The sequence below is a fragment of the Sarcophilus harrisii genome, chromosome 1, assembly GCF_902635505.1.
Source record: "Sarcophilus harrisii chromosome 1, mSarHar1.11, whole genome shotgun sequence".
Lineage (NCBI taxonomy): Eukaryota > Metazoa > Chordata > Mammalia > Dasyuromorphia > Dasyuridae > Sarcophilus > Sarcophilus harrisii.
In genome coordinates, this window is record NC_045426.1 from 58,357,537 (window position 1) to 58,385,252 (window position 27,716).

At 37.6% G+C, this 27,716-nt stretch overlaps 1 protein-coding gene across 7 annotated transcripts in view; it reads right to left on the reverse strand.

Annotated features, from left to right (window-relative positions):
• Positions 1-27,716, reverse strand: part of MGLL (monoglyceride lipase) — a 177,255-nt gene that overhangs the window by 123,217 nt on the left and 26,322 nt on the right. The gene's annotated exons all lie outside the window — the stretch shown is intronic.

Consider the following 27,716-nt stretch of genomic DNA (forward strand, 5'->3'; position numbering starts at 1 on the left):
TGACTTGTCCGGCAAAAACAATGGAAATTTGGGTCTCGCTCTCGGAAGGCCATTCTGAATAGAACTACAACCAAAGCCAGATGCTAAATTATGAAATCCCTCTCCTAGATATGATTTCCCCCTTTCTAATAAAACTCAGGATTGTTACTTATTGAGGTAGGATGACTCAGAAGTGTCTTTAAAGAGCTCAGTCAATCAGTAACTTCAGGCAAGGATAGAAATATCTCTTTTAGCAATGCAAAACCTATTGGCATTAAAAAAAAAACCTGCAATGGGGACTAGATGGAACACAAATACAATAATATAGATAATAACAATAATAGTGTTTATATAATGCTTTAAAGTTCACACAGTAGTTTACAAATATTATTATTTTCTTTGAGACTAGCTTATAGCTAAATGGGTCAAAAATAGGACCACTATTTTCTACTTAAGCTTAATTATCCCCTCCCCAATTTTTCCTTTTTTACTAGGTTGTAATCTCTGATTACTATTAGAAATTTTTGTTAGTAACTCCTAAATGAGATGGTTAACTTGCTTTACATGAAATAGGCTAGAACCATATGTGATAATATGATCTAAATATTAAATATTCTTAACCATAACATCCAAAGGAAGTGAAGTAATTCCATGGATATAGGGGATAAAATCTTAAGAGCTTTTTCTTTTCTTTTCTTTTGCATCATAAAGCACCTATGCATGGTGAAATGAGAGTGCAAATATTAAATTAAAAAAATAAATTTAAAATGAGTAATCCTTTCTTCAGCATATTCCAAAACTGTGTGATGGTCCAGCCAGCTGCAAAACTGTTCTTTAAAGAAAGGGGATCCTTTAAAGGGTACTGTTCAAACTGACATTGGGACCTAGTCTCCAGGGACAATACTAATGTTTTGAATAAAGCATACAATAAAGCCTGTGGGAGGGTTCAATGAAGAGACTATTTTCTGACTGTCGTAGACTCCAGAAAAAGAAAACAGAGTTTCAGGCAGTTTAATGTGACTAAATCTCATCATATGAATGATTACTTGGATGCAGAGTTTCAAGAGTGAGTCACTATCCCCTGGTAGCAATAGGAAACTTGTTTGTTCTTCTCTTCCATGTGGGTTTCAGAAGTCCTCACCTCCAGCCAATGTAAAAGTTGACAAAGCTTCCTGCTGTCCTGCCTGCAGCTTTTCTGACAATAATAACAAGAAGAATTGCTAATATTTATATAATAATTACTATGTGCCAGACACTGTGCTGAGTGCATTGTAATTATTATCTCATTTCATTCTCAACCCTGGGAGGTAGGTGTTGCTATTTTCCCCACTTTGCAGATAATCAAACAGATAAACAGTTTTAAATGACTTGTCCAGTCACAGAGCCAGTGTTTCAGTCTGAATTTGAACTCAGCTCTTCTTGCCTCCAGGCTGGGTGCTCTGTGCCCTACAGCATCCTCTAGCTGTAGTTGTCAATATGTAAGTAATATGGGGGCACTAAAATTCAGGAGCAAGAGCTGTTTTCTGCCCATGTGACTGAACTCCCTGCACCACACTTACTGGCTTCTGCCAGCCCATGCTAGCTCACCGTACAAGTGTCCCCCAGTCACATCTCCAACTTAACTGACAGCAGCCACCTTCCCTTCACCCCCGACTGCTTCTTCTCCTGCAGGGCTGCATTTGTGTATGCACTGTGCTCTGTACAGTCATCTCCTTCTGCCTCTCCCTAACAGGCCCCAAGTGATAATATTACTAGTCACAGCTCTGCTTGTCAGTCAGATTTTGCAGCAAGCTGCAACATATTTCAACAGAGGTAACACCATCTGGAATGCATTTGTTGCACCAAAATTTTAAATAAAAAGGGGGAAATAATATATCCATTTAGACAGTAACTATTAAACCAAGATGTCCATGCACGATTTAACCATGAGGAAATCTGAAGGGTCCACTTTTTTCAGGGATACTTGGGAAGAAGAAATTGTGGGTTAAAGAGAATACCGGATTTGGATTCAATGGATCTGGGGTCCAATATTGACTCCAAATAAAAATATCTATATAGTCTTAGGTAAATATCTGGGCCTTAGTTTTCCCATGTGTAAAATGAGAGAATGATCATCTCTATAAGATCGTTTTCAGCATTTTTGCTGAAATCCTTTGGCTAAATCGACATGACATGTCACATTCTTGTGGAGTTCCCTAAACTAGTCAAAACAAGCATGTCTAGAGCTAGATTTGGAATTGGAGAAGTTTCAGATTCTTGCTAAGGAAATCATCCTTTGATTATTTATTGATGCTAATTTGGGAAGAGACTTGAGAGAGAAAACACTTGTAATTTAATGGAAAGAGCTTGAGTTCAAATCCTACTTCTAATACTAAATAATAGCAGCAGCAGCAGTCCCAACAATAGCCTTTATATATCATTTTAAGATTTACAAGCACTTTGTACAATTCATTTTATCTTCACAACACCCTTGGAAGGTGTTTTGTTTTTGTTTTTTGTTTGTTTTTGTTTTTTGATATCCCCATTTTGCAGTGAACTGCAAACTGAGACCCAGAGAGGTTCACAAAACTAGTAAGCATTTGAATCCAGTTTTGAACTCAGCACTTCCTGATTTGGTCCAGAGTTTTATACACCATACCACCTAGCTACCATATTTATTGCCTTTGTGGCCATAGGCAAGTCAATGAATCTCTCAGTTTTCTCATCTTTAAGCTGAGGGAAATGTGTGTAATATTATCTAGTAGAGTTGTTGCAAGAATCAAGTATTTTGCAAACCTTAAAGTTCTCTCTATAAATATCAGTTCTTATAATTATTTCAACTACCCTGCCTAAGGTGCAAATCTAACCATATCACAATACCCTTAACACATACTTTAAAAAACTGCATTGGTTCCCTAACATCTCTAAGATCAAATATAAAATCCACTGATTGGAATTCAAAGCCCTTCATGACCTGACCCACCTCCCACTAGTCTTCTTTTGTAGTCTTCTTACACTTTACATCTCTATATTGAACACACACTGAGGTCCAGAGCCTCCTCACTGTTCCTTGAATAAGATACACCGCCTTCTGAGTTTGGGAATTTTTATTGGCTGTCTCCAGTGTCTGGAATGCTCACCCTCCTCAATTCTGTCTCCTGACTTCCTTAAAGTACTAAAATCTTACTTTCTACAGAAAATCTTTCCTACCCATTTAATTCTAATGCCTTCTCTCTATTTATTTTTTCCAATTTATGGTGTACATAGTTGTTTTGCAAGCTATCTTCCCCATTAGACTGAGCCAATTGAGAGCAGAAGCTGTCTTTTGCCTTTCTTTGCATCTCTAGCTCTTTGCACAGTGCCTGCCATACAGGTGCCTAATCAATGTTTATTGTCCATCTGACCACTTGTGAGTCTCTTTATCCCCCATTATTGCTTTGGTTCATCTAATCCTTCTTTGATGAAGAAGGAGACAGATATGAAGAATAATTCATCAAAAGTCTTCCACCTCTTTGAAGAATTCCCATCTTTCCTCCTTTTGGGATAGCATAAGACATCAAGAACAGGATTCTCCTGCACTTCCTGCCTGCCTAAATATGATATATCATCTTTACTCCTGAAACTCTTTCCAACTCATGCTTCTGTGGGTCTCTCCTTCCCCCCCGCTGGTTCTTCTCTTCCTATTCCTCTATTCATTTTTCATCTGTCTTTCCCCCATGGCCCCAACTACTCATTTAGGATTCCATTCTAAGGTTCTCTTATAAGCATTCCCTCTAAAATTACCAACTATCCCCTTTGTGCTGATGACTTTACTTCTAGCTTCACTTTCATACCTCCCATTGCATACAGGGCAGCTCCACTTGGTGATGTCCACTATAAAGGTCCCTAAATTCTTAATTAAGTTTAAGCTTAAATAGGGATATCTTGTATGTCTAAAATAAAACTTTTACCTTCACCTACCCTCCAATTCTTCTCCCACTGACTTCTCTGCCTTCCTGACTTCCCCTTTACTCTCAATAGCACCTACCTTAGGATCAGAAGCTCTGAGATCACCTTGATTCATAGTTTTCCTTCCCAGGTTCCTTCTCCAGTTCCAGAATCTCATATTAAACTTGATACCAAACTCTATCATTTCTTCCTTCATGAGCTCTCTCTCTGTTCCCACTGGCATCAATACAATCCAAGTTCTCTCCCAACTGGCATCCTTGACTCCAGCTTTGGACAAGTGTATAGTCTGCACTCCTGTGCCAAAAGAAACCCTGCAGACAAGTTGTTGAAGCATCCATGTCCTCCACAAAATTTCACGGTTGGGAAGTTTGCCTTGAGGACAACTCTACTTCCCTGTGTTCCTGTCTGTGGCTTTCAGGTTCTTATTGCCTTCATTCTGTCTTCTAGCTATTTCCCAACCCCTTTTCCTAACCAATCTTGTAAACTAAAACTAGATTCAATTTCCTAAAACAGTTATTGTTGCTATTTTAAACCTTATTATTGATCTAGTGAGCTTATCCTATTATATATTTTGTTGGACATAGTAGACTAAATTTAAAGATAGAAGATTTCATCTTTCTTTGTAGCCCCAGAGTTTATAGTGCCTGAAACATAGTAGGGGCTTAATAAATATTTGTTGACTTGACCAAACTGCCTCCAATCTAGCAAATTCAGTCCACATTTCCTTGGGCTGGAATTTAATATCCCATTACTGAATCTCAGTTTCTTCCATTAAATTGCTAAAGAAATCTGAAGAGTCTCATAGAGGCAGCAGTCCTTCTAGGTTCCCCCAATCCAGAAACCTAGTTCCCAAGTCAAGAAAGTGACCTCATAGATGTGTTTGTTAATTTTATTTGTCATCCGCTGAAATGGTAGCCATACCAATCCACTCCCTGTTGTACTAGTTCCCCTGCTCCGGATTACAATCTTGGGTTTAAGTTGAATGCCTGTATCATTTCCTCCTGAAAAATCATATCTTTCTTTATTTACCTTCCTCCTTTTCCTAAGGAGACCAACCTGGCTCACCCAATTCATTGCCCAATCTACTCTGTTGTGCCCTTAGGTACTCTTACTCCATTTCCACAAGCTACCCTAAATCCCTGACCTTTCAACAACATTTCTTCTACGTCCTGGGCTCTTTCCTAAAGTGTACTCGCCTCCTGCCATCATCTCTACTGGTGCTCTCACCTTTTCGTACCTGCAAGGTAATCTGGAGGGGTGAGCACACTTCTTGGTTCCATAGCTACATCCACATTTTTCTCATGCATAGAGCTAGGATCTGCCCACTTTCTGTCAGTATCCCTAGTGCCCACTGATGTCAGTCTTCCTTTCAAAATTCTCACTGGATCCCTTTTGTCTCTTGAGTTTTATTTATAGAACCATGGATTTAGAATGAGAAAAATTTCACACTCCCATTTTACAGATGAGGAAACCAAAACACATTTTTAAAATCACTTAGCTAGTAAGTGGCAGAGGCAGGACAGACCTTCCTGATTCTAAATCTTCTTCAAGGTCATCTGCCTGGCATTCAAGGTCCTCTCCAGCCTCAGGACCTAATCTACCCTTCTAACTTTATCTCATAAGATCCTTATCTCCCTCAGTATATGGGAACCTTCTTTCCTCTTAATTTATTCAGATTATCTTTAATGCTTGTAAGATCTTTATTCCCTCTTTTCATCAGATGAAAGCTACTCATCCTTTAAAGTTTAGTTCAAATGCTATCTCCTTCAGGAAGCCTTCCCTGATCCTTAGTCAGCAATGATCTTTCCCTCTGGATTTACAGAGTACTTTGTTTTCAAACCTTCCAATGTCCTTATCACGCAGCATTGTATATTGTAGTTATTATGTTGGTATCTTATTCCTGTATTAGAGTATATGCCTTTGGAGGCAGATATAGGAGAAAAAGGAGGAGGAGGAGGAAGAAGAGGAGCAACAACAGCTAACATGTATATAATGCCTACCATGGGTCAGGCACTGTACTATATTATAAGCACTGTACTATAAATATTTTATTTTCACAACAATCTTATGAGGTAAGCACTATTATTATCCCCAATTTACAGATGAAGAAACTGAGCAGGGGCTTCCCAAAATGATTGACTAATAAGAGGGAAAGGAGGAATACATCAGAGAATAAGCATTTATATAGTATCTGCTATGTACCAGGTACTTTTTTTAAAAAAAAATCTCATTTGGTCCTTATAACCAAATTGGTGCTATTATTATTAATGTTTTCTCTCTTAGTTATATTATTTTTCTCAATTTGCTTTCTTCCATTATATTACTAGCCCCATTTATTCCTTCAGTTGAGTTCACTCGGAAAAAGGTTACCTGACCTACCTAAGTGTGTAAGGTCAGACTTGATCTCCAGCCCTTCTGGCTCTCTCCCATCACTACCTCCTGCCTCTCTAGGGCAGCTGCTTCAGTGCTTTGTCATGATATTAAAAGGGTTTCAGAGGAATTCTCGGGGTGACCAGCTATCATCTCTTGCTCCTTCCATATAAGCAGACCATCTTTTCTCCCAGTGGTACAATGCCTTGGGGATATCTATTTTTCCTAATTCTTTATTCCGACTTCCTCCTTGGGGACTAGAATGCTCTGCCTCCCCCATCACCCGCCTCCCCATTGCCCTCAGTAATACTCCTCTTCTCTGGCACTAGCCTTCTACATCTTGCTGCCATATGGCAATGAGGGTAAAATGTTAGTATTGAAAGGATAGGCCTTTGCTTTCATACAGAGCCTGGGGTTAGAAAAAGAGCTTTGTAATTTCCTGAAAGCAATCTATTCTGCTGTCCAACTCTGGGTCCAGCGAGCTGTCCATCTGGACTGTCTGTTTTAGACATACATATATGACAACAAAATGACTCTGAAATGTTTAACAGTGCCTTATTTTCCCTGTATAGTGATTTCACATGATGAGTAGGACTGATATTTTCTTCATTCAAAAGTGAGAAAACCTAGGTAAAGCGACCTGGCTCCAGAGGCAGAGTCAGACCCAACAGTCAGGCCTCCAGACTCCCCGTCCTAAGCTCTCTCCTTTAGACCATGTTCCCAGCTCATAGGGTTTCTTAATGACCAGATGGCATTCTAAGTGACAGTACTGGTGGCTGGATACAGAGAGAGAAAATTCTTCGATTTACAGGAAAAAGAGACTGTATCGGAGAAAATAGACATAACCATGAGTGAAAAGAGGGGCTGGACAATGGTAGGAAGAGTTTTGAGAAGAGTAAAAGATGAGGGAGGGAAAAGGAAACCTCTAGAGTGAGAGGAGAAATAATACTTCTGCTTATCTCATAATAGAACATTTCAATACAATACTAAAACATAAACATGATAACACAAGAAACCTTAGATGAGGACTGAAACAATGTCCAATAAGTCACAATTATGGAAAACTTAGTTCATAAAAATGCTGACCTCACTACAAGTTGTTAGAGTACAAAATGCAAGTTTTATTATTTTTGTTTTATGGATTAGGAAATAAAGACTATGGGTAGAGAAGTCACAGTAGTAAGGCTTTTTCCACCCCTAAATTGATGGTGATGGTGATGATGGTCTTGGTCATTGTCAAGGTCAAGGTGATAATTATGGGTACCATGAGTTAAATTTGGATTTTTTTTGACTCTGCTAACCTATGCTGTTTTTCCTAATTGACTCCCTTTGTTCACCACATCTATGAATGTTTTACAAACTGGTTTTATCAGCCCAGTTCCAGCCATATTAAATTATTAAGCTCATTTTTACAGTCAGTAACAATGCTACAAATAATATCAAAGAGCTTTCAGATAAAACAGAAAGCCAGAAATGTTTTTCATTGAGCTCTCTGTTATCTCACAGCAATTTAATTATATTTTTTAAAAATAACAATTCTTTTTTTTATATAAAATGGAATAGTACAAGTTGGTAGCGTTTGATAGGTGAGTCTGGGGTCTCACTGAAATTTAAACGTTTTTAAGTTAAAATTTTTTTGTTAAATTTTAAAGTTTAAAAAAAAAATGCGGTAGTGCAGAACAGTATGCAGAGGGCCATCTTGGAGTCAGGAAAACTTTGGTGAAAATCCCACCTCTGATATCATTCTAGACATGTGACAAAGGGAAAGAACCCATGTTTGCCCTGACCCAGTTGCGTTTCTATCTATCATTCCACAAAGGGAAATACTTACTTTCTCTTCCTCTACTATCTCCTTTTGAATTTAAACTTTCAGTGCAACTGTTTAAGACCACAAGTTACAGATGAGTAGATGATCTGCATCACTGGAGGGAGTTTCCACATCAAAGAATTCCCCACATTGATTAAATCACAGATCAGTTCTACCCCCATTCTTCCCTCTTCAAGAAACTTTTTTAAGTTCTTAGAATTTGATTACATATATAGCAGTACTTTGTACAGATTAAGGGGAATTAAAAATACAGATATGTATACAAATTCCAAAAAATGATGAAACTTTATAGTTACATCAAGAGGGACTTCAAAGTCCCTCTTGTATTCACTGTATTTCATGCCAGGATTAATGCCAGTCAGTCAATAAATATTTATTAAACACCTATTATGTACTAGGCACTTTGCTGAGTGGTAGGAATACAAATAAAGATAAAAGAAATTCTCTACTGTCAAAAAGCCTGAAGTCTAATAACAACTACATACAAACAAGCTATAGATAAGGTAAATAGCCCACAATCAACAGAGGGAAAATACTAGAATAAAGAGGAAATGGGAAATGCTTTCTATAGAGGATAGGATTTTAGCTGAAACTTGAAAGAAGTCATAAAGCAGAGAAGAGGAAATAGAATGAGTGAGGGGGTCAGTGAAAATGCAAGAATCAGGAAATGGAGTGTCTGGTGTGAGAAAGCACAAGGCAGCCGGTGGAGGGTATATGGTAGAGGGTTAAAGAAAATTTGAAAGGAGAGAGGGGTAGAATAGGTCATGAAGGGCTTTGAATCCTGGAGGTTTTTCAATTTCATCCTGGCGGTGACAGGGAACTATTGAAATTTATTAAGTGTGTGTGTATTGGGGAGGATACAGTAGAGGGGCTATGTGGTGTGACATGATAGAACCTGAATTTTAGGAAAATTGATTTAGTGATTAAATGTAGGATGGACTGGAATGAGAAAAGACTTGCACTAGGGTAGGGATGGTGTCAGAAGTGAGAAAGTAGTATATTTGAGAGATGCTGCAAAAGTGAAGTTGATAGATCTTAGCAATAGAATGACCATGAGGGTGAGAATTGCTGACGAATCAAAGATGACATCTTAGTTTCAAGCCAGGGGGTCCTGAAGGGTAGTGGTATACTTGACAGGAATATGGGAATCTAGAAGAAGGGAGAACTTGCAGAAAATATGAATTCAATTTTGGACATGTTGGATTTAATATGGTTATAGAACCATAATCCTAATAAGCAACTGAAGACAACATTGGAGATCAACAGAGATTAGAGCTGGATACATTGATCTGAGAATCATCTTCACAGAAATGATAACTGAACCCTTGGGAGCTAACAAGATCTCCAAGTGAAATATCTAGAACTCAGCTTTTTAAACTGTGGTTTACTACTCTAGATGGAGTCTTGTAATTAAATGTGGAGGTCATGCATGAAGTTATGATTTATCATCAGTAAATGTTTGATTTGTATACCTTTTTTATATGCCTACATTTACTCAAGGTCATGCAAAATTTCCCTGGTAAAAAGAGGTCACAAATGCAAAGTCTTCATCTAACAGATGAAGGGAATAGGATCAAGGACAGAGCCCTGGAGGTCACCTGTAACACCTACCTGCTAGCAGCCATGACTTAGGTGACAATCCAGCAAAGGAGACTGAGAAAAATAGTCAGATGGGTAGAAGAGAGCAGTGTCCTGAAAACTTAAGAGAGAAGAGAATAACAAGGAAGGATAGTAATTTGGCAGTATCAAAGGCTGCAGAAAGGTTAAGAAGGATGAGGAATGGGAAAGAGCCATCACAAGTGATATAGGCTTGGAGATAGGGAAAGGTATTGTAAGGAGAATCTCAAAGTTAGCCTGTATTTATATAACTGTGAGTTATGTTGTAGAGAAGTTGCTAAATAACTGAAAACAAGTTAGAACTTTAGGCTCCTTTTTTTCTTTCCATGCAGTGTGATTGATCAAAAGAAAAAGGATAAATATATTGAAATGCTTAATTTACATTTGCAAATTGCTTCACTTAACTAAATTGAGATTCTTAAAACACTTAGATTAATAAATCGCTCTTTGCCTAGAGCTCTGAAATGGATCATGATGTATGCAAAGAACACTAGGCTACTGCTCTGCCACTAATTAGTTATGTAACCTCAAATGAGTATTTTCCCTTGTCTGGACCTCACTTTACTTATCAGTAAAATGAGAGGAATAGACTAGAAGGTCTCTTAAGATGTCTTCCAGGTCTAATAACCTATAATTCTGTGCTCAAGGTTGAACTTCCAGGTAAGTAGAAAAACAGCTGTCTTTAAGTATGATTCAGATCCATTCATTTTCCTGTAGTCTAGATGTACCTATTAAAAAAAATATGGAGGCAGTTTCTCTTTCACTGGGGTAGCACTATCCAAATATTAGTACAACCTTTTTACTTAACTCCTATCCAAAGGTCACTTCTCCCCAAACACCTCCTCTCTAGAAACAGGATGAGCAAAGATATAGCATCCCTCATAGGTCTGAGTCTTCTAAATGAGACTGAAAGAAAGTTTCCCAAATTATATCATTTCCCCTGAGATCACTCCCAATCTCACCTATGAAATTTAAATATTGTTTTTACATTAAAATCCAATTTCCAGAGGAAAAAAAGGAATGGGAAAATTAAAAAAAAATCTGTTTGAACTCCTACTGAGAAAGTAAGGCATGCTTTTTAATCACCTTACCCAAGATGGTCCATTGAAATAGGCACCAGGGACTGGTGATCAATCTAAGATTGAAACACAGAAAATTTCAGGAGAAAGAGCAGGAGGTTGGATCTAGGATTAATACACATGAACATCTGCACTCTGTCCCATTCCTTGGCAGAGGTGTGAGGACACAAATATTGTACACTGCACATATTTTCAGACATTGTTCATATACTGGTTGATCAGCATGTTGATTGTTTCCCTCTCCTTTTTCTTTAAAAAAATTTTGTCTTTAAAATATTCTTTGTTATGTGGAATGGTTCTTTGGGAGGGGAAGGAAATGCGATACTAGGGGGAATTGTGATGATGTTAAAAAAAGGGGGGGGGAACAAATCAAGAGACATCAATATAAACTTATTTTTAAAAAGAAAGAATAGTTACCATGTAGAATTGGAAATCACAAAACAAAGAGACCTTGAAGGTTTGCCAGAGAGACCTTCAAACCAGCTGTGGTAGTCTATTCTTCTCCACCCCTTCCTAGAACTGGTTTATAAGAAATTTAAAGACAGGATTTTACCGTCAGTACCACCCCACTCCTTCAAAGGAATCAAGACTGTGGGGAAATTTCTTCATTTGTAATAATGATACCTGTAACACCTACCTCTTGGGGATGGTGGAAAGAAAGGACTGGGTAAACCGGAAAGTGCTGTAGAAATGTGACCTAGTATCACTAGACGAAAATTTTCCCAGCTGAATTGGATTAAATATTTATTCAGTACCTGCTATGTGAGGAGCACTGGGAAAATGACCAAAACAAAATAGTCCTTGCTCTTAAGGGGCTAACATGGTATGGAGGTGAAGTGGGAGCTGGGAAGGGGAAGGATTATAAATTATGGAGAGAGCATTGGATTTGGAGGCAGAAGAAGAATCTGGGTCCAAATCCCACCTCAGCTTTTTATAACTTCTATGGCCTTAAACAAAGCACTTATCTCTTCTGGCCTTCATTTTTGTCATGAATCAAATTGGAGAGTTGGACCAATCGATCTCTAAAACAACTTCTAATTCTAAATCTTTGTATGATCACACAGAAAAGTAAGAAAAATTATATATATATATATATATATATATATATATATATACACAGAAAGAGAGAGAGACACAGAGAGACAAAGCCGGACACAGAGAGATGTATATGCACACACACATATACATGCACATGCACACACACATATATACATGCATATGTACACATATATGCAAATACATATGTACACATATATGTATATTGTATTGCAAAATGACAGAAAGCAATTGCAAGATTGCTTCATCATCAAATGGAGGACTAGGACATAAGGCTGGCCAGATAGATGGGAGTTAACTTATAGAGATCCCTAAATGTCCAATAAAAGAACATATATATATATTTACCCTGGAGGCCATAAAGAGCCACTGAAAATTTTTTAGTAAAGGAATGACATGGTCAGATTGGTATTTGGAGAATACCAATTTCATAGTTGTGTCAAAGACAGATTAGAAAGAAGAACTGGGAAACAGGATGACCAATTAGGAAGCTGCTGCAAGGCAAAAGGTGTCCTCCACTATGGTGGAGGCTATATGAATGAAATGTGGAGTCCCATGCAAGAGTCAATGATATGGAAGCAACATGACAGGACTGGGACTAGCTTATCCTTCAGATCCTTCTAGCTCTCTAGAGGATCTATGAGCCTCTATAAGTTTACGAGCCTGTTACCATTAATACAAAAAGCAGGACTTGTAATTTCAGTTAATCATGTGTGTCACTTTAAAAATCATTCACTTAGACATGGACCTACTGAATTGTCCTTTGAACACAAATAAAGTGAATCTGGGACTAGGATCAAGACTTACAAGGTAAGAGTCAACTGATAAACAGAAAATTGGCAACAACAGTTGCTATTCACTACATAGGCTTATTTTGCTATTATTTCCCCTTAGGCTCCATTGCAAAACAAAGCCAGATTTGTATCTGCAGAACATTCTTATGGTAACTGGAAGAAATTATCACACCAACAAAACTGTCGCAAACATCTACTGCAGTGATGGCAGCAGTCCTTCTCCCATCAAAGAGCCTCTGTCATTTAAAGATTCTTGTAAAAAAGGAAAAAAAAATGTGTGAAGACATGTCCCCATTTAAAAAGCAGGCTGTTGTCCTGTTACAAGGAAAGTATTAGCACCAGAAGCATCCTAAAGAGTTGTGCGTGGGGAAGAGAAGCATTTAGAAATACCATGAGAAGAAATAGGGACATTAGGATATCAACTCAACAAACATTCTGAATAGGTGCTTATAATGTTCTCTCCTAAGAACTTCATGGTGGCTGAGCTCTTGAAGGTGGAATAATGGAGTCTATGTAACCTCTGGCAGGTCCCACCAAGTGGGAAGGGTCTCAAGTTCAAGGCCAGAGGTGAACAGCTTGGCCTGCCATCCAAGGACAAATGTAGCTAAGTTAGGAGAGGTTCATCAACAAATGTGAGTCCATTAGGAGATGATTCATTAATCATGGGGGTCATGTGCAGAAGCATAGAAGTACCACCTATGCCAAAGAAATTGTAGAACCTTGGAAGTATTGAAGTATACATGTGTCAGTGGGGAGATCCAAAAATGAAAAAAATCATCTTTACCTCTTCTAATAGAGGAGATGTGCCATATAAAGAGAAGCTGGGGGAGGAAAACATGAGATTTGCAGTTGGAGCTCAGTTTCCTCATCTGTAAAATGAAAGATTGGACTCAATTGCTTCCAAAGTCCCTTTTAGGTCAAATTCTATGGCCTTAAGCACAAAATAATACCCCAAAGCCAGAATTTTATACTTTTATAACAGAGAAACAAAGACTTATTCAAGGTCCAAAGAAGGAAAGCTCACCTCTGGATGAAAAGATATGTGTTACTTCTGTAAATGGCATATTAATATAAATGTCCATTTCTCATTCTTTCTTAAATCAGCATAACCTTCCAGTTTTACAAGTTATTATCTCAATTAAGAAGCCGCACAAATCAAGGGCTCTTAGTCCTAAGGAAAATCTGGTGCTTAATGCTCTGACAACATCTGAGTGGCAAAGCTGAATGCTAAACATGATTTCGGTATTACGTTCATGAAAAAAAGATGACTTGTTTACTTTGCTAGCATCTAGTTTTTGTTGTTTCAAATAAAATTATGTCTGGTCATGCTGTGCTGTAAGCACACTGCCAGTTCCCCACCACCCAACTGCCAACTCCCCACCACACATACACACACAGATCCACACACAGTATTTCCAGCACTGTGGCTTAAGTATTAAATAATATTACCATTTGGAAAGGGAAGGAGAGAAAGAAATGGAAGTGTTTTTGTCCCCAGGTCCTTCCAGTTAGCTATCAGTGTGAATAAAGGCTAAAGGGAATGGTCACTAGCCAATGGTGAACAGAAAGGAATGGGACTGTTTCTCTGGACAACACAGTTCCCAGAGGATAGGGATGTCAGTTTTCTGGCAACTAAAGGAAGAATCTGAGGGGCTGAGGGGAGAACCCAAGAATCCCTGTGATCTCCAAGAGAGATTGGGTAAAGTTGCTATATAATTCTTCTGAGTCAGAATTGAGATAATAAACCAACTATTTTTACAGTTTTTATGTCACATAGAATAATAGAATGGCAGAGTTGGAAAGGACTTCAACTGTCTGAGTCCAACCCATACATAAAAAAAATCCTGACCATGACATCCCCAAGTCTGGCTTCTGCTTGAAGACCTCCAATAAGGAGTATCTATGACTTCCTGAAGTAGCTCCTTCCATTTTGGGAATGTCATTTTTTTTTTGTCGCTGACATGAAGTCTAAATGTGTCACTTTGCAGCTTCCTCACATTGCTCCTGGTTCTGCCTTCTGAGACCATTTCAATGGTGATCCCTTTACCATGTGATAGCTCTTCAAAGGCTTGAAGACAGCTATTGTTACATTCCCACTTCACGAGTCTTCTCTTCTCTAGGCTAAATACCCTTAGTTCTTTCAACCAACCTTCCTATGGCATGAATTCAAGGCCCTTGACTGTCCCTAGTTGCTCTTCTCTGGAAGCCCTCCAGGTCATCAATATTCTTCTTACACTACAGTATCCAAAACTGCAAAACAACCTCCTGACCAACTCTGACCAAGCAAAGGACAGAAGGATTGTCACCTTTCTAATCCTGGAAGAAAAAGGAAAGAAGGCTTTTTAATCCTTTCCTTTCTCCCTTTGCATCTGTATACATTTCATTTCTTCATTCCTTCAGTGGCTAGAGAATTCATTCATTCAAAGACCATTTGAATATCTGTCATATGCATATATAAGATACATGGAGAGGTTCTGGGCTCAGTGGCTGATCTCAAAGGATTTACTGCCTAGCTGTAGAAATAAAACTGTGAAAAATTAAGTATTACCTGAAATGTCACAGGCAGTAAGAAATTAAGTGGTAAGTGAGCGGCAAGGTTTTAGAGCCAAAGGCAGGGAGGGGAAGGAGAGAGAATTCACTGCTTTTTGGTGGGAGAGGTAAAACAAATCAGGAAAAAAATTGCTTCTATTTCTTTGCATTCAAATCACCATTACATTTGATTATAAACTCCAATTGGGAAAAGCAAGTCATTTTGAATAAATTTATATATATATATATTATATATATATATATATAATATATATATATATATACCTACACCTACACCTGGAATTATGTATAAATGAGCTCCCAATAATAATTTCACATACTGATTTTTTAAGGCAAAATGTTGCCTGTTTCTCTAGTGTTAGCCCCTTCAACAGGACAGCAAAGACATAAAACACTAGGATGGACATATAAAATTCTCAATCTCCTTCTGCATAAACCTAAGGATCACTTATGTGTTTTTATCTTTTTTAAGACACAAGCATAGCAAAATTCTTTATCTGCTGGGCCCCTGAAAGAATGGCTCTTTCTGTGGTCCATCTAAGAGTTGGAAAGAGCAAGTCTTCTTGGCATAATTTAAAGTTATACCCTATTTGGATAATGGCATTCTTCTTGAGTACAGGGACTGTGTTTTATTCATCTGTGTATTTCCCTCAGTATTGAGAATAGGCTTCTTCACATAGTAGGCACTTAATGATAAGAACTGCTTTTATAGAGGAGAGGCAGGTTGTCATAATGGATGGGGGATGAATTCATACTCATAAGATATGAAATCTGCACTTGGTAGAGGAAACTTCTTCAATAGAAATTCTCTTTGCCCATGAAATCACAGGCCGGGTCCCTATCCCCTACGTACCTATACAACAGTGGTTCTCAAAGTGTAGGTCAGAGGATCTACTAATTAAAAATTAGTTTTTATTTCTATTATGACAAATATCTATAAACACATAAACAAAAACTCTTTGGACAATCCCTCAATAATTTTTAATATTTTAAAGGTATTGAAAGTGTAAGAACCACTGATATATATATATATATATATATATATATATATAGCCACAGTCACTTTATGCCATTTGCTTCACTCAGCATCACTGTGAGATAGAGAGCCAATGTGTCAATTCCCAGTAGGAAGGTAAGGAATCTGAGACTCAGAGAATTTAAATGCTTTTGCTCAAGGTGAAGGTCACACAGCTCTAAGATGTTAGACTCGGTCACCTGCGCCCAAATTCAGGAACTCTTCCCATTGCACCACATTACTCCTCTCAAATGTTTGCTGAAAGAATCAATCAATTAGCTAATTAATTTAGTGCCCTGGAACATTTACTCAATAGGATTCCAAAAACTGACCGGCTCATCCCCATGCTGATTTGTTATCTTTAGGACTTAGGGAGGAAAGCTGGCTGCAGCTATTTAAGTTTTTTTTTTTTCCCATCCCTGAATCATTCTTGTTTACAAACACTGATAGTTTGTTACCAGAACATCAATTGATTGAAGAAAAACATTTTCACTCCTCCAGCAAAAGTAAACACCAGGAAACCTGAGCTCAAACCCCACCTCTGACACTTCATAGCTGTCTGATTAATCTTTCAAGCCAATGAGTCTCGATTCCTTTATCTTTAAAATGGGAGCAAGAATACTTGCATTACTTACCTGGAAGGGTAAGTTTGAATCCCACGCCCTGCCTCTCCCCAGCCCCATCCTGGTCTTCTGCTTCCTGATAGGTCCTATTCAGACACTAACTCCATCCTGTGGCTCTTGTTGCTCCTCTCTTACCCCTCCCTTCTGACTCCTGCTAGCCTCATTTGTCCCACTCTGTGTCGGAGGGCTAAGACCACAAAGCAAGGGAAGAACAGGAGTGTAAGTTACCACTCAGTGAAATGAATTGAAAATGGCTAAATGGTACTTGAGTGACCTGAGATACAATGTTAAATTTCCATCCTAGCCCAGAGAGATCAGGCTGAAGCTGTTAAGCTACCATGTCAAGCCTCTCCTCCTGATGGCAAAATGGGGAAACGTGGCAATTAAGCAAATTGCAAGCACTGAGCAGAGCGTGAGAGCTGATAATGGACCAGTCATCATTCTGATCCAATCCTGGGCTTGCCCTCTCTTAGGAGAAAGGAAAAAAATGTGAGCATCTTCCTGATTTCAAGTGTGCTTTCTGTTTCCTGCTTTTAATATAACGTGAGTGATGAGGGCTCTTTGCTCTGATGAAGTGAGCCTTACTCTAAAGCGTGAGAGTTTTAGTAAAATAATTGCCTGACTGGGTCAGGCACAAATCTATCTTGCACCTGAAGCTGACTATTCAGTCCTGGTCCCTGATGTCATTGTTGTTTACAGACACTGATAGCTCATTACCAGGACCTCAGTCAGTGGAAGGAAAGCACAGGACAAGCATAGACCTGCGGCCATTCTGGCTGAGGAGGCAGGGAGAAGGGGAACCTCTGGCTTGACACACTGAAACTACTTCACTGTCATAGAGCAGAGTGTTCTTTCCTGACCATGAAATGCCCTCCCTTCCTTCCCAGGGCCAGAGCAGCTCATCTGTTTTTTAAAGCCAGTTGCTGGTTTCCACAAAACTGGTTGAACAAGTCCAACAGCTCTATCTGAGGGCAGCCTGCAACACTCTGTTACCGTGAGATAATCTGCCAAAACAAATGGTAGGCACTGGGTAACTTCATAAGGGAGGGTACCAGACAGGAAGATGTGGGTCCCATGTTCAAATGGCTTGCCACCTAGTTGGAGAGGAAACAACTCGGACTAGATGCCTCCTAAGGCACACTGCTAATCACTACGTGAGAATTAATTAATATTGGATCAAATGGGTGCCAAAGCAGGTATTGCAAGTGATTTTTCTTTAAGATTCATTCAGATACCTCCTACACGAAACCTTTCCTAATCTCCTTCCCAATTGTTAGGGCCCTTTCCCTCTTGAAATTATTTTGTACTTACATATATACCTATATATAAATATATAGAGAGACATACATGTGTGTATAAGTATATATATTTTTTTTCTGCCACCATCCTACCCAAATAGAATGTAAGTTCTCTGAGAGGAGAATATCATTTTTTAAATTCTGAATTACCAGCATCAAAAACAGTGTCTCACATGTGTTATGTATTTAATGAATGTCTGTTGAATGAAATTTAAGTGTATCAATGGTTTAAATTTTTTTCTTAAAAAAAAACACTAAAATTTAGAGAAAGAGAAACATTAATCTTAATTGCACAGGAGAGAAAAATTCTTATCCCTTGCACAAATGGAAGAAATTACTAGAGACAAAACAGATGGATAGGATTATATAAAAATAAAGGATTTTTTGAACATATGTGTATTACCCAAGGGTCTGTCCTTGACCCTCTTCTCTCTATATTCCCTCCCCTAGAAATCTCATCTACTCCCACAGCTTTCACTATCACTTCTATACAGATGTCTCCTGACCCTATAGCTCTAGTCTTATGCCATATTTTGAATTTCAGACCCGACTCTAACCATTTTCACTAGGCTAACTTGGAATCCTGGAATCCTTCCATTGGAAGTCTCACTAATAACTCAATTCAATTTAATTCAACAAGCATTTCTTCAGTACTGATTATGTGCTAGGTATTGTGCTGAGCCTTGTAGATACATAGACAAAAACACAACATTCTCTGCCCGCAAGGGAGACCTCAATTTAACATGGCCAAATTTGAGCTGTTTGTCTTTCTCCTCAAATTCACTCCTGTTTCTGACTTCGATTCTTATTATTTACTCAGTTTCCCATCATTGAAATCTTGCTTTTGACTCTCCCTCACTCCTCATGTCATTTACCAGGCCCTAGTGCTTCCATTTCCATTTCTCTAGAATCTTTCTTATCTTCTCTCCTACACTCTGTTCTTATTGCAATAACTCTAGGGTAAGACCCCAATACAACTTACCTAGACTATGGTAATAGCTTCTTAAATCCCTTTCAAACCATCTTTCATACTGTTGCCATAAAATCTTTCCTGTATTCAGACATGGTCCTATAATTCTTCTGCTTAAAAATCTTCAATAGCTTCCTATGACTTCCAAAAGAAAATTCAAACTATTTTATCTAGTATTCAGGGCCTTTCACACTCTGAAATTGTTCCATATTTTAATCCTTTTCTTCTTACACTGGTAACCTTTGCATATACCATATTCTAGCAAAATTGGTTGACTTTCTGCCATTTCACTATATTATGTTCCCTCCTGTCTCTTTAATGGTTCAAACATTATTTTTAAAAAATAATTTATTTTACTTTCAATTCATGGAACAAAACAAACATTTCCATAATATAGTACGATAAAAAGATGATTATGCACGAAACTGCAAATCTACCATGTACAACTTGCTATTTCCTCCAAATATACCACAAAGTTATGATATAAATTTTTTTTCCTCTCTCCCCATACTTCCCAACCTTGAAATAGCTACCATTAGACACAAATATATATATATATATATATATATATATATATATATATATATATACATGCATACAACATAGACATATTATATATACACATATGCAGAAAGCATCTCTCTAGCATCAAACTTTATCTTCTAAGCCCATGCCCTCCTATCCCTCTACTCCTTTTCCTATTAAAAGTTCCTATCCTTCTTTAAGGTTCAGTTCATATGTCACTTTCTCCAGGAAGTCTTCCCTAATTCTTCCAGTTAATAACAATTGGCTCTCTCAGGTCTCTGTTTTTAATCTCTAAAATACATATTATTGAATACTGCATTTTATAGTTATATGTTTGTGTCTTCTCACAAACTATGTTTGTAGATTATATTTTATTTAAACTCATTGTTCCTTTCAGGCCTACCATAATAGAGTATATACAATAAATGTTGAATCGATGTTTTAGAAAGAATGAGTGAATGAGCAAAAAAGTCATGTATCCCAAAGAAAAAGGAAAAAAAATCTAAGAAAATATTTTATGGTAAATGCTTTGGATACAAATCTGATATTCCAACTCTATAAGAATATGATACAAAATTTATAAGGATAAGATCCATTTACCAGAAGATAAATAATCAGAGTATATGCATGGATCAGACAATTCTCAAAGAAAAAAAATCACATAGGAATTTGTCATTGAAAGATTGTTTACACTCCCTAATAATCAAAAAAGAGCACATCGAAACAACTCTGAGATACTGCCTTATTTAAACTAATCAAATTGATAAAGATAACTTAAAATGATAAAAGAAAAACTGACAAAAACAAGCTATTATACTGTTGATGAAATGATGAATTGATACAATATTTTTGGAGAGTGACCAGGCAAAATGCTAAAGGAGTTTCAATTGTGATCATGAGCTTTGACCCAGTAATCCTATTACCAGGACTGATGTCCTAAGGAAGCTATTAAAAAGTGGAAAAATTCCATCAATCCTGGGTTAAAATATTCATAGCAGTATGAAGCACAATAGCAAAGAATTGAGGGGAAATTATATAATCATTGACTGAAGAATGTCTGAACAAACTGTGATTTATCAATAAAATGCATCATTAGTGTGTAATTTAAAAATAAAATAAAGAAAAATTTTAAAATGGAAAAAACATAGTAATGAAAACAAAATTAGTAAAACATGACTACAAATACATGTGTATGTAAACATGTATATGTATGTGTATATATAAATGCGTATATGTATTTGTGTGTGTCTATCTGTGTGTGTATGATCTGTATGCATATGTATGAGTATCACCTTCATTGGGGGAATGCCCAATAGATACTTGCAGGTTAGGTCCCCCAGAGATGAATATTCTCATGTTAAAGGTACTCTGTGGTCTGAACTCCTAAATTGTACCAGTCTGCTTACCTTTAATAGGAAGGGCTTAGGACAAAATTAATTCAAAGCAAAGGCATTTAGTGAGATGGATTAGTAAGAAAAATAGGTACAGAACATTTCCCCCCCTAGAACTTGGGAAAGACTTGTATAAATCACACAATGGAGCAGCTAGTTGGCTCAGGGAATAGAGCATCAGTCTTGGAGTCAGGAGGCCCCGAGTTTAAATTCAACCTCAGACACTTAGCACTTACTAGCAGTGTGACTCTGGGCAAGTCACTTAACCTCAATTGCCTTACCAAATAAAAAGATGAAGGCACAGAGACATCAAGTATCCTATCCCTAATCTATGGAGCCCCAATGACCTGTCTTTTCTTGTGGGGCCCTGTGGGCCATTTCCTTCCCGGGGATTTTGCTCATCTGGACCTTTTCCTTTCCGTATAAATACACTCACAACTTCCAGGGCTAATTGTGTCTTGAATCTATAGCTGTCTATGCTCTGTCATCTAAGGTCCAGCCCCACTAAGCTCTCCCTGGCTTTAATTCTACTGTTCCTCTCTGCTAAGGGCACAAGAGAAGAGAAAGACATAATATACAGCTCTCTCAAGAGTTGGGTTCTTCTTCCATAGCTGACTTCCTTCACGGCTGCCAGAGGTCACACTCCTTAAAACTGTCCTGTGCTTTAATGTTTCAAAGAGTCATCAGGGATGTGATTGATAGCCAATAGCCAACAGTAATGTAATTCAATCAAGCTCGAAGATGACATACTTTGTTCTATTAAGTTAATAATAAGCTCCTTTCCATTTCATTCAAGATCTTAACATCTTGTTCTTTCTGATACTAGCCCCTTTACTCCTGTAATTACATCATTAGATGTGGGTGGAGATAATCAATGGATCAATAGTCTCCTGATAAATTTCCTCCCACCCCCACATTATATGTAGCTCACATTTATTGATTTCAGATTCACAAGGCATTTTCCTCAGAGCACCCTCATCAGGTAATTAGTGCAAGTAGTATTATCCTCATTTTAGAGATGAAGAAATTGAGCCTCAAAGAGCAAAATTAGTCTCGTAGCTGAAATATTTCTTCTAACTCTGAGTGCAAAGGTCTTTATCTCACACCAATGACACAAAGCTTTTTTCAGTATACAAATGGGAAAAAAATTCAAAAAGAGATACAAAACAAATAAGATATTACTGCATTTGGTAAACATACTTTTTTCTGTTATCAAAATGTAAAAAGTTTAGAATTTGTCATTTTAAATGTAATTTTATTCTTTTTGTTGATTTACTTACTTGTTCCATTTTATGTTATTACATTTATGACTTTTAAAACTTTAAAAATAGATATTTGAGGAAGATAAATTCTAGATATTTCTAGGAATAGAGGAATTTGTAAGAATCCATAATAGAGAGACAAAAGGAAGAGTGAATGAGACCGACTTTTCCTCCAGTAGCATATAGCTTTAGAATACCTCTTTTTCCTTCTCTTCCTCTTTCCCTTCCTCCATTTTCCTCTTTCTTCCAACATATGGGAAGAATAAAAGAGGCTGATCAGTAAGGTTTTGGACTAAACTGGGAGATCTAAATTCAAAGAGCCTGGATTCATCTAGACTAAGGAAACTACACTGAACCAGACAAACTGAATTTTGTAGGATGTCAAACCAGATCTACACCCCATTTGGGGATACCTATTCTACTGATTCTAAAGGCAGACTAGGACATCATGGGATCATGACATTAGAAACCTATATTTAAGTCCCAAGTAGGTGATGAGGATTAAGAATAGCCATCAATTCTCCAGGTGGATATGGAATAGACAGATCTGTGCACCCCCAGGAAGAAATTTGTTAAGCAAAAACATATCAATTTATGAAGGAAAGAGATTTTTCAGCAGAGAAATTTTTTAGTTCTCCTTGTTTATCTTTCTTCCCACTTCCCACCCACTTGGCTTACCCATTAGTCTTCTTTGGAGTAAAATACATGCAATCAGCACTATTCAATAGCCCGCTACCATGATGCCACTTTTTCCTCCATTTTTGTCAGTGCTTCTATATCCCTAGTCAGTGCAGAGTATACACAGGATCCCAAGCGTGGAAGATCTCCTGAACAAATAAAGAACTAAGTCCCTTTGACCAAAATCCTATATTCAAAGAATTTATCTTCTTGGTATAAATGAGGAATTTTCTCAACTATTTCTTCAAGAAAAAAGGTTTTCTATATAGATCAAATAGGTCAACCTTTTTTTGCATGTGATGGACAACTTTAAAAATCTGGTGAGGCTCCTGGACTTTCTCAGAATAATTTTTTTAAAAGCATAAAATAAAATTAAGATTATGAAGGAATTTTTATTTCAATTATATTGAAATTAAAATGTCATTTTTTACTCCACCCAAATGTATGAACCTCCTGAAAACTACCTACAAATACCTTGGGAATCCATAGGGCCCAAGTAAGGAACCCCTCATATGAAGAGTCCATCTAAGCTATTCATTTCTCCGCCCTTAACAACTCTCCAGATTATAACTGTTGCCTATGATACACTGGAATTCACTCACTCCTAACAATAAGAAAAATTAACTCATATATATAGTGCTTAAAGACTTATAGAGAACCATAGAAATGAAAGTTATCATCATCGTGACTCCTCCTCCTTCTCATCATCCTCATCATCCTCATCCTCATCATCCTCATCATCACTCCTATTAGCCAAAATTCCTTTCCCAAGTGTCTAAGAACAGTAGCAAGCAAGAAGATTGGATTTGCCATCAAAAACCCTGGTTCCATGAATTATTCATAAACCCTGAGGTTTTTTACTTACTACTCTGGAGCTCAGTCCCTTCTTCAATAAAATGAGAGAATTGGGTTCTGAACTTCCTTCTAATACTAAATTTATTTGTCCTCTGATCCTTACATTTTCACAGGACCTCAGTTAAAAAGACTATATAGCCATGGACAAGTCTTCATATTTATTTGCCAGCTATAACTCCTTTGGGGAGAACTCCTAAGTTTATGCTGCCCACCCTGATCCTTCTCCTGAACCCCATACCCATAATTCCAACCACCTTGAAAGTTGACTTTATATGATCCCATATGTTCCTGCCAGCTTTAAATCCCTGCCAGTCTCCATGCCTAGAGAAGCCCCTCAAAATCACAATGCCCCGAACAACATTTTCACCTTCTCATTTAAAATTTTCTTCTCCTACTGAGTCCCCTATTTCAGTAAGATCTCCATCATTCGTTTTTTTTTTTTTTTTGTCATCTATGTTCATACCCTGTCATTTAAAAAAAAGGTTTCTTTTCCTTTTGACCCCATATTATGCTGACATATCATTGATATCACCTTTCTAATGTTTCTCATATTTATTTCTTTTCCATGCTATTCCCAGGGTTCATTTGCCTTTACCTAAGGGAGAGTTTCCTCCCAGCTCCACTCTTGCTTCTCTTTAATTTATCCTACACAAAGCTGCCAGATTAATTTACCTAGAGTCAGCATACATGACTGCCCCCAAATATCTGTTATTTCTCCATTCCTTATCAGTTAAAGTCCAAAGCCTTTGTCCAGGCATTTTATTTATTTATCCATTCTTATTTTCACATTACTACCCTTTACAGACCCAATATTATAGTGAAACTAGGCTTTACACCATCCCTCGAGGTATTAGTAAATTTTTCTTTTGAGCTCAAAAGAAATGTGAGATGCAAATTTAAAGGATTCATATGGCCTATTTGTGTCGAACCTGTGATGGAGCCTTCTGAGATCATATGGGTCTGATCAGTCAGAGTCAGACACACTGTATATTGATGATTGGTCTTCTTAGAGAATGGAGGACACCAACCAGCCAATAAAGTTTTTCAGTTTCTATACTTTTGTTCATGCTGTTCTACCTACCTTTTTGTTGTTGCTATTGAGTCATTTTTCAGTTGTGTCCAACTCTTCATCAACTCCTTTGGGGTTTTTTTGGTAAAGATCTTGGAGTGGTATAGTATTTCCTTCTCCATCTCATTTACAGATGGGGAAACTGAGGCAAACAGGATTGAGTGACTTGCTCAGGGTCACATAGCTAGTGTCTGAGTTCAAATTTGAACTTAGGCTTTCCTGACTCCAGACTCACCCTCTATCCACTGCACCACTTGGCTACCCTTCTGTCTACCTAGAGAGCATTTTTTTCCTCTGTTTCTTCCTACTGTCTTTATTCAGAGTAGTATCTATTATTTATCTATCATCCTTTAAGGTACTATACAAAAACTTCCACTTCCATGAGGCATTCCCTTATTTCTTCATCTAGAAGTCAGTTCTCCCTGTTGATCACCACATATAATACTTTGTTTGTTCCTCTCTTAGGCACCTAATATGTTCTAGTTAGTTATTATATTTATTTCTTGACAAGACTCAGAGCCCGAAATAGATTGTAAACTATCTGAGGGCAAGGACCATATCTTGTTGTAATTCATAGCATGGTACTATGGAAGGAGCACTGAACGTGAAGTTAGAAGAGATCTGGATTTGTATCCTAATATACTAGCTGTGTTACTATAAACTGTGCTTATTTCTGAGCTTTGTTTCCATTATTTGTAAAAACAGGTATAATGATATCTATTAACGTCTACCAGGTTTTCCTGATGACGAAGTAAGATCATGTACATATAGTTTTTTGTATGCTCTAAAGCATTACATCAGTGTTGGCTATTGTCATTGTTACTGTTGTCATCATCTCCATCACCATCATTATCATAATCATCATCATCATCATAGAAGCATCCTGGGGTAATGCAGTGAAACCTGAGTTCAACCTTTGACATGGTGTGACCCTAGGGAAATGCTTCTCAGTGCTCCAACCGACCAGCTAAGCCTGGAAGATGCTGACCTCCATTGGTAGAGGGAATTTTCTCAACAGCTAGTTTTTTGTGCCATTAAAATTACAAGTTCAGTCCCTATCATCACCATCACCATCATCATCACTATCAATTTTATTGTTCATCTTTCTATCCCTCTCAGCACAAGACTGTGTGCAGGATAGTAGGAACATAATGAAAGCTTATTAAGAGTATAGACTCCAGACTGATCCCCTGAACCAATAGCCACTCAAGAGAACTGAAATGAAGAATGGAACCAAAGATTCAGTGCATCTGGACACTCTTAGAAATCTCAAAAGTTTTGAACCTTTAGTCTTTGAACTTAAAAAAATTTGATAACTACTTTCAATATGATTGGTTTTCTTTGTAATTCTGCATGTTCTATTTTATGTATTTAAAACATGATTCTGAGAAGGGATTTGTATATGTTTCACCAGTCTCTTTAGAGAGATAGAAAGAAATAAATCATTCAGCAAAGAATGGTAGAAAGAGCTATGGACAGATCAGAAGAGAACAAGAGAGAGTCTCTTGATCTGTAAGTGAAACTGCCACTTACAAAGGTGGGTGCACTTCAGCAGATTACATCCCTCTTTTCCTTTCATATTCTTCATCTGTAAAATAAAGGTGTTGGACTAAACTACCTCTAACACTTTCTCCACATCTCAGTCGTTTGGCCCTGTGATCTAGGTCTGAATCCTCCTGACTTTGCTATTTATTATCTGTATTACTCTAGCCATATCATGGCTGAGCTTTAATTTATCTCTTAAACGAGGGGAATCAACTAGTTTCTAACTTTCCTTCCTGCTCCAAATCCTATTAATTTCTCAACTATGTTCACTAATTTTCCAAGAACTAACATAACCCACCAACTTCTTGTGTTGCAACAAGACCAATTGTGCCCATTACTAACCATCCTTGCCCTACTGTCATTCCACCAATCCAACACACTTATGATTGAATAACGCTGCTCCTGTTTATGTTATTGTCCTCAAACCAGAGCACTGTCCCTCTCAATTAACTTCCTAGCCAACAGAGCTCTGAGAGTTTGCAACCAAGAGATGAAAAACTTTCCCTTTCATTTCTTTACCATCCTTTCATTTGTGGATCAAAGAACTCACTGGCGTATTACTAATTTGTACAGACACCAAAATGAGGACTTTTAATTCTCTAATCTCCAATCCAGTGGAACTACAATCTAGTGGACAATTAATAATTAATTAGCATTATAATCCCTGACAACTTTGTTTCATACACACACACACACACACACACACACACACACAATCTTCTTGCGCGTGAAATTTTTAGGCTAGTGCCAGGATTGGGGGAGAAAGGATGCCAGACTATTCCTCGATTTTTGGAAGATGTTTATAGAGACAGAAATAGCCATTCTTGAACAGGTGGTCTCAAGCTGAAAAACTGTCTTAAAAGTCCACACCTCTAGAAGAGCTTATAAATGCTTCACTGACTCTGAGTTTACATACACCTAAATACAGAGAAGAACCAGAGGAAATTTATTGAATGCTGAAGGGTATACGCACAAGTCAACTCAAAAAACAGAAAGTGGAGAAGGGGGGCATTTAGAGGCAGTTTGACAACATTAGGACAGGTGATGAGTCCATCAGAGGGGAAATTTTCACTTTCCCCTTGTCCTTTAATCAATCAACCTCATAAATTATTTTTGCCTTGCACAACATAAACAGAGTTTTTTCCTTGTTTGCCTTTAGAAGAGACAAATAGCACACCAGCTGCCTTTTCATCTAGAGAGGAATGCCCATTTTTTATGGTTAAGATATCTTTGATAGAAAAGGCAAAAAGTAGTTGAGCTAATTTGCACAAGAAGGAAATAAAAA